This window comes from Cavia porcellus, unplaced genomic scaffold, assembly GCF_034190915.1.
Source record: "Cavia porcellus strain 051 isolate PalLab524CR breed Dunkin Hartley unplaced genomic scaffold, mCavPor4.1 scaffold_5, whole genome shotgun sequence".
Classification (NCBI taxonomy): domain Eukaryota; kingdom Metazoa; phylum Chordata; class Mammalia; order Rodentia; family Caviidae; genus Cavia; species Cavia porcellus.
In genome coordinates, this window is record NW_026947488.1 from 28,301,840 (window position 1) to 28,309,466 (window position 7,627).

Consider the following 7,627-nt stretch of genomic DNA (forward strand, 5'->3'; position numbering starts at 1 on the left):
CCAAAAAGGTTTATATTTGTAATCCCAAGGGGAAGTTATTGGAATTCTAGTGAATTGATTCCAATCTCCCACTTCTAGTGCAACCCATGGTGAAAATAACATACTAAGACATATATACAGTTGTGGGGAGTTAAGGAATCCTTAGTCCAGCCAAGATGGTGGTTCACCAGAACAAAGGCCCTAATCCAGAGCCCAACCCAGGTTTTATCAATACTCCAGAGGACAGTGACTTTGGGATTAGTGACAGTGAGCGTGGCAGGAAATACATGACTGCCCTGACTACTGTGAGCTGGGCTAGGTAGGAGGTCTGAGAGCACCTCTACCACATGCAGAGGGCAAGAAATGCAGAGAATAATCTGCATAACACAACTGAGGCACTACCTGATAATTTTGGGCCCTTGCTTCAGTTCTGATGTATAATCCTTTTTGCCCTGGAAAGTCATATCCTCTTTCTTGAGGCTCAGTCCCAGCTGACAGTGTGAAGTATGGCTCTCCAACCTGCCTAGCTCAACTATGTATTTGAGGAGTCCCTGGGTGGGGTTACACTGACCTGTCACTTTGCTTCAGAGATGACACAATGGCTCCTCAGCCAGCCCCATTTACATTCTTCAAGCCAATTGAAGGGACAAAGAAATACCCTAGCCAGCTTTGTACATATCAATACATGGAGATAGGGACAAGTTTATCCAAATGGGGGTAGTTGCCCTTCTTTTCAAGAAGAGTCAAGGAGAGCCCTCTGCGTGGTTCCCCAAAATTATCATCAAAGAGAGGGAGGAGAGGGTCAGACCACGGTGGCAGTCCTAGTTTGTATGTACTTGGGGGAGGACTGTTTTTACCCAAATGTCAGAATCAACCTGAGTGGTGGGGACTTTTGACTTCAGCCAAGCTTGGGCCACAGTGAGGGCATCAAGGCTGGCTGGCAGCTTGGGATCCTTATATATAAGGAGGAAGCATGTCAGACTTGGGTTAGGGTTAGCTTAGGTAGGAGAGGATAAAGTTTTTTTGGTTTAGAGCAGACATGAGAGAGTTTCGGATGGTCTTAGGAATTTGTTTTGGTAAGCAAGATGGTCTTTTTCTTATGTCGTGCAGAGCCAAAGCAGCAGGCTTTGACATAGGTTAAGCTGGCAATTAATGTAAGGGAACTGATCAGGGCAGCAGGTCTTGGTGTCTGTTATATCATTCTGGATATGCCAGATGGTCTTTGGACAGCCAGTCTGGGCACAAGTTTGGCCAGTCAATCTCACAGAAAGTTTAGAGCCTCTGGAGTTTCATTGTTACTCTGTAGTCATCAAGGAATCCTCTTTTGAAGTTTTTCAGCACACAAGCAAGGATCATGGGTTTACTCTAGCTTACACCCGTTCTATTTCCCTGTAGTGTATGTGGTGTATCCTTGAACAGTGGCACAACAGACAAGCAGTCCTTTGGGTGAGGAACCAAATGCTAATCAGTTTTGGTCATTCCCCTCATGAGGACAAATGTCCATCTGGGCTTTGCTGTGTGTGTATAATCCCTGTACCAGATCAATCTTGAGCATTTCTGCCAAGTTAGACCCCATTACAGACTCACCTGTAATCACTTAGACATGACCATGGAACTACAGAGATCTGACCCACTTAAATTCTGTAGCTCTGAGGTCCCAGAGGGGACTTCACCATGGAGCACAGACAGAATGGCTTCCTGCTTTTTCCATTCACTACAACACTCAGCAAGCACTCAGAATTTAAGTATTTTAGCCTCTGCCCTCATGGGTGACCTTAAACTAACAAGAGGTGATCAGGCTCTCTGGCTCAAATCTGGGCAGGATTGACCAACAAACTGATTGGGGTGCCCCTGAGGATCTCCCCTCATCCGATGACCCTCCCTAACTGCATCTTTTCCCCCTCTGTTTGGGTCCAATGAGGGCCGTTATCACCAAGCATGGGCCTTTGGTATGGGCCTGTGAAAGGATTCCAAGAAGATCTGGAGGGTGTTCTTTTCCATCAGGGCATCTGGAGAGGTCCCTGCTTTGGCTGCCAGGCCTGAGCCAGTGACCTAAGCAATCAGCATGGCCTTCCAGGTCAGGAAACCAAGAAATGTTATGGGAAATGAACTGAATGCTGGAAGGAGTGGCACTGAAGAGGTTTTAGGAGGTAGCAGAGTATCACACCAGTGGGAACACTTTCCGAGAGTCCGAGTCCCACCTGGTGGGGTTTTGGGTTTTTTATGGAGAAAACGAACAGAAGGGAGAAGCAAATTTGGTGCATTCTGATTGGAGGATTAGGTGACATCATAGGTTTCCAAGGGAGTTTAAACATCTCAGTTACAAAGTTACATTCCAAGGCCATCGGTTAAACAAACATGGCTTACACAAAGGGAGAAATGTTCTGTTATCAGGCTTGCCCAGATATGTCCTTTTGGTTTGGGCAACAATTCTTGGTGGGTTTTTATATTTAAAACTTAAATTTCTTCTTCAATAGTAGCTACCATGAGAAAGAGCTCTGTGGCTTTACTGGAGACCCCTGTGATCTCTGGCCTTGACCTTTCCTCATTTCCCTCACACTGATTATTTTTAAAAGGCCTTTTAGATAAGAGATCCCAGAGAAAGGATGGGACTGGTAGAAGGTCTAAAGATAAAGTGGTTAAACTGGGATTTGAATCCAGGTTTCAGGACACCCAGCTAGGTGTCTATCTATCTCTTCTCTTTTTTCTGGCTTCACCATAACTGTGGGGAACTCCCAGGGAAACAGCAGAGGGCCTGAGATAATAAATCAGGTTCTTCTTGGCTCCCCCAGAAGACAATAGGCTACCTCCTCCTGTGTGAGGGAGCTCCATGGCTGATTGATGCTTTAGTGGAACTATTTTCTTTCTAAAGAGCTCAGGCTTATCATCTGTCAAGTTTCCTAACCTAAACATTCCTCTGAACATCACCAAGGGCAACAAGACCACCATGGCCACAGAGGCCTCCAGAGAACCCTTACAGAGCACCATCCGGGGCCAGGGAGCCCTGTCTTCAGGTCATCTTTACTATCAGGTGGTGTTTTGCTGCCCAAGGGGATGCTAAGAAGTCTGTCCTTGCTGTGGTTCATGCCTAGATGTCTCCTTAAAGCCTCACACAGTCATAGGTGGGGTTTTTTTCAGAGGTGACTGGATCTAGAGAGTGTGTGTGTGGTGCTGGATTGATTCATAGTGCAATGCTAGGAACAAGGCACTAGGATTAAAGGTATAAGTGCTATCCATCTTCAATACCCTGGGTAAGATATAAGGTACAGAAAAAGCTGTGGTTGTCCTTTTTTGCTTTGCTATCTTCTGCCCACCATGAACTGTTTCTCCTCTTCAAAACTCCTCTGCCACTCTGCCTTAGAGGCAGTTAACTATGAACTGAAACCTCTACAAACTGTGAGCTAAATAAAACTTTCCTCCTTTAACTTAAGGTGTCAGGTATCTGGTCTCACCAGTGAGAGAAAGGTAGCTAACACAGTCTCCCTCCCTAATAAGTTTCTGGCTATTGGGAATAATGGTCCCAGCAGTTTTCTTGAATCAGAAGGCCATTGTTGAGACAATTATTGACAACTATAGTGAGCCCTTCCCTGGATCTTTCACCAGTCCAGAAAGTTTATATTTGTAATCCCATGGAAAAGCTATTGGAATTCTAGCAAGCTAATTCCAACCTACCACTCCCAGTGCAACCCAGAGTGAAAATAAAAACTCTAAGACATATACACAGTTGTGGAGAGCCAAGAGGTCCTAAGTCCAGCCAAGATGGTGGTTCACAGGAACATGCCATGACTCAGAGCCCAACCTGGCTTTTATTAAATATCCATGAGGCAAGTGGCTTAGGGATTGCTGACAGTATGCCCTGGGGAGTCGCACCCTCTTATCTCTAGGCTCAGTGCCAGAAAACAGCATGGAGCATGGCTCTTCATCCCACCTGGCTCAACCATATATTTGTTTTTTTTTTTATTATTTAAGAGGAAAAAGAGAAAAACACAAAACAAACCAAAGCGGCGTAAGGGTACACGCAATACAGAACTACAAACAAAACAAAACAAAACAAAAAAACATAACAGTAAGAAATCACCTGCTAGTAGATTACACACTATCTTCTTGAAAATAGTTCCTCAAATCACAGTATCAAAGAACACAAGGTGGACATTCAAACAGGGAGACTGCAAACAGCTGTGTTCAATGTTCCAAAAACATTGATAAATCAACCATATATTTGAGAGTCACAGGGTGAGGAAACAGAGACTGTCACCTTGCTTTCAAGATTACACATTCAGCTCCTCAGCTAGCCCAATTTACATTGCTTAAAGCCAACTGAAGAACCAAGAAATGGCCTAGCCAGCTCTGTACTTAATGGTGCATGGAGATAGGGACAAGTTTATCTAAAACAAAGATGACTGCTCTTCTTACAAGAAGAGTCTTCCAAGTGGTTCCCCACAGGCGACCATCGATTTAGGGGCTTTTCCAGCTCCCTCTTTGACACCTTCATCTGAACTGTGATGAATCTGGGGAAGCAGAGTACTGTTGTCAAATGGACTTCTCTACAGGGAAATCCTGCCTTTCAGTGGGGTGCCTGTGAGCCCAGGATGCCCAGATGATGCTTGCCAAGTGGGACCCAAGGAGTCAGGGATGTCACTCCCAGGCTGGCCATGACCAAAGAATGACCTGATCTCTGACTTGCCACAGTATGACCAGAGATTCAGACTGATCACAACCTCTAGATGGCTAAGATCCAAAGTGACCATGACTGTGAGATGCACTATACCTGTTTTCCTAACCAGATGTCTGGAGATCCCCATTTGAGAGAGGGCTTGGCTGAGGACTGATGGTGCCACATGGGCTGCTGACTCTCAGCCTCAGGAACCTGCTCTTTTGGCCATTAAGACTCCACATTCAGGAGTGGGGAGGAGGCTCAGTGGAAAAGCACAAGTTTAGCATATACAGACCCTCGGTTCAATCCCCATCACCACAACAGTTATGCTACAATATTTAAGGGCCCATATTCACGTGGGTTTTAATTCCACTACCACCACCCCAATCTCTATGGTTTAAATTAGGAGCAAATGCTCTAAATTCAGGACAACCTGTTTCAAGTCTTAGCTCTGCTCCTCATAGATTGAGGGGCCTTGGAGCCTCTCTCTCAGAACACAGATAAGCTATCCTGATTTATAGAATCTGTAAGGAAGCTAAACTGTTCGATGCCACCGAGTTCTCAGATGGTTTGTCATCATTCTTAGCAGCAGAAACATTTGCTAGGTGCACTCTTTTGGAACTACTAGTTACTTGTCAACTACAATGGGAGTTAGGGCACTAGTAGAGGCAGATGCAAATTCTCATTGCCCATTTGCTGCTGCATAGAACTTCAAGTGGCAGGTCAATGGTAATTTCATCTATTTTGTCATAAGTAATAGGAGACAGCAGTGTGATCAGGGGCCTAAACTCTCTAGTCAGGCACTAATCCCTTCATGCCTCATGCCTCTTCCCCAAAGTCCAGCTTCTCAGACCATCTACATGTCTCAGACCCTCAAACCCATGCTGCTCTGCCCAGATTATAATCTGATCCATCTCTTCCTCTTTCCCTATTCTCTCCAATTCTTTGATTTCCCACTATTTAGGAATGCCGGGGCATGAGCTTTGACTTCAAAGAAATCATAACCAATGGGAAACTAAATGAATTTTTAATATATGTGCTGCTAAAGCAAGCATTTAAGGGAATTTTTATAACTCAAAATTGTTATCGAACATTGAAAGTTACTCTCAGACACTGACTAGCAAAATAAATGAATCTCATTAAAGAATGTGCATGAGCTTCAATGTGGCCAACAGGAGTTGATACTGGACCTGGGAAGAACCCCCTCCAGCAGAAGACCAGAGCAAAGTGGGGTTGCAGAAGGAAGGAGGGGAGACCCTGCGGGGTCCTATGGGCAACAGTGAAGCATCTGGATTTTGCTGAGTGTCATGAAATACCCATAGAAGAACTCCAAGCAGAGGAGAGAGGTGCCTAGATTTGATTTAATATCCCAACCTCTAGACACTAAGTGGGGAGTTGATAGTAGAGGTAGGCAGTGAAGAGGTTGGAGAACAGATCCAAAAGAGTGATGGTGGGTCAGGAACAGAATAGAGAAGAGACAGAAACAGATAGGCGAATTCATGACTTACGGAGGCGATTCTAACTGACAGGAAGGAGGAGGAAGAGAGGGCAGCCATGAAAGGGACCTTGGTCCTCTCCCTAACCCACCTTCTATGGCGGGGCTTCCTCCCCTCTAGCCCTTCCCCGTAAGCTGAACAGGATTCCAGCTGTACCTCTCTCTTAGCTCAGAAACTAGAGTTTAGGTTCAAACCATGACCTGGGATCCTGGGAGGGGAAGGGTAGGATGTGAAGGCCTCCAGAGACCACTCTGACATTCTATTTACTCCCCAAAGCAGAGCTCAGTGACCACCCATTTGTGGCTCTTCAAACCCTCTTCCTTCCCTTGACATGTGCTCCTGTTTACTCCCTGTACAGCCCTCAAAACAATCTCAAAATCACCTCTATATTTATTTATCAATGCTTTCTTAGACTTCAGTATTCAAGATATGTCTTGTGGGTTAGATCAACACTTCACAAGGTTAGAAACTCAATCATTTTTGTCAAGAGCAGAATTCCCAGTGCCACTCAGCGAATGAATGAATAATGTAAGCAGGAGTCAAATATTAAATCAGACAACTCTCTAGTTTAGCTTCCTGTTATTTTAAGCCAAAGAAAATATACAAGACAGTGGGGGAAGTACCTTTTTAAAGGACACCAAGAGGGGAAACTATCTTTGTTTTTGTTGTTTTTATGGTGCTAGGGATTGAACCTGGGGCTTTTGGCATGCTAGGCAAATGCTCTACCACTGAACTATTCCTCCAGCCTGGAAAAAAAATAATTATATGAAACAGACTTCAACATTTCTGCATTCCCTCGAGGCTGGAAATTGGGGTCTAAAAACTCCCCCAACTGCATTCTGTGCATCCCGCTTCTGCAGTGAACACGGAACTGTCTGGAGCGACTGTGTCGGGCTCTGGGAGGGTCCTCTGGGAACTGTGTTGGCCAAAAGACCTATCAGGTGCCCCCTGTGCTCAGCTCAGCTCTGCTCGAAGGCAAAGGCTCTCAGGACTTAGAACCCTAGGCTTAACCGATGCTGTTGCACATACTGAGCACCTGCTGTGCGGCAGCCTCAGAGCTAAGCAGAATCTCAGAAAGCAGAATCTCAGAAAGCAGAATCTCACTAAATATTGTCACATTCATCGTAGAGAGTAGTTATTATTGTCTACTTTGCAGATGGGGAGATTGAGGTTCTGAAAGGCTAAAGGCCCCATCAAGTCACCCACCAAAGTAACAGATGCAATTTGAACCCATCTTGCTAACGTCAAAGTTCTTGCTCCTCATTGACCTCCTGATGTCTCAGTTGACATCAGGGACTCTCTGTAGAATACTGCATGCTTGTTTTTAATGTGAAGAGACCGCTGCTCCCCTCCCTGCCCCATGGATGGGGTTCCTGAAAGCCTTGGGTGGGTTCCTAGGGGACATTAATGAGGCCAGGACCTGCTTTTCCTTGAATATACAGACATTGGGCTTTTCGTCTGAAAGCCAAGGACTGCTTTGGGAGCCTCTTTGCCCATT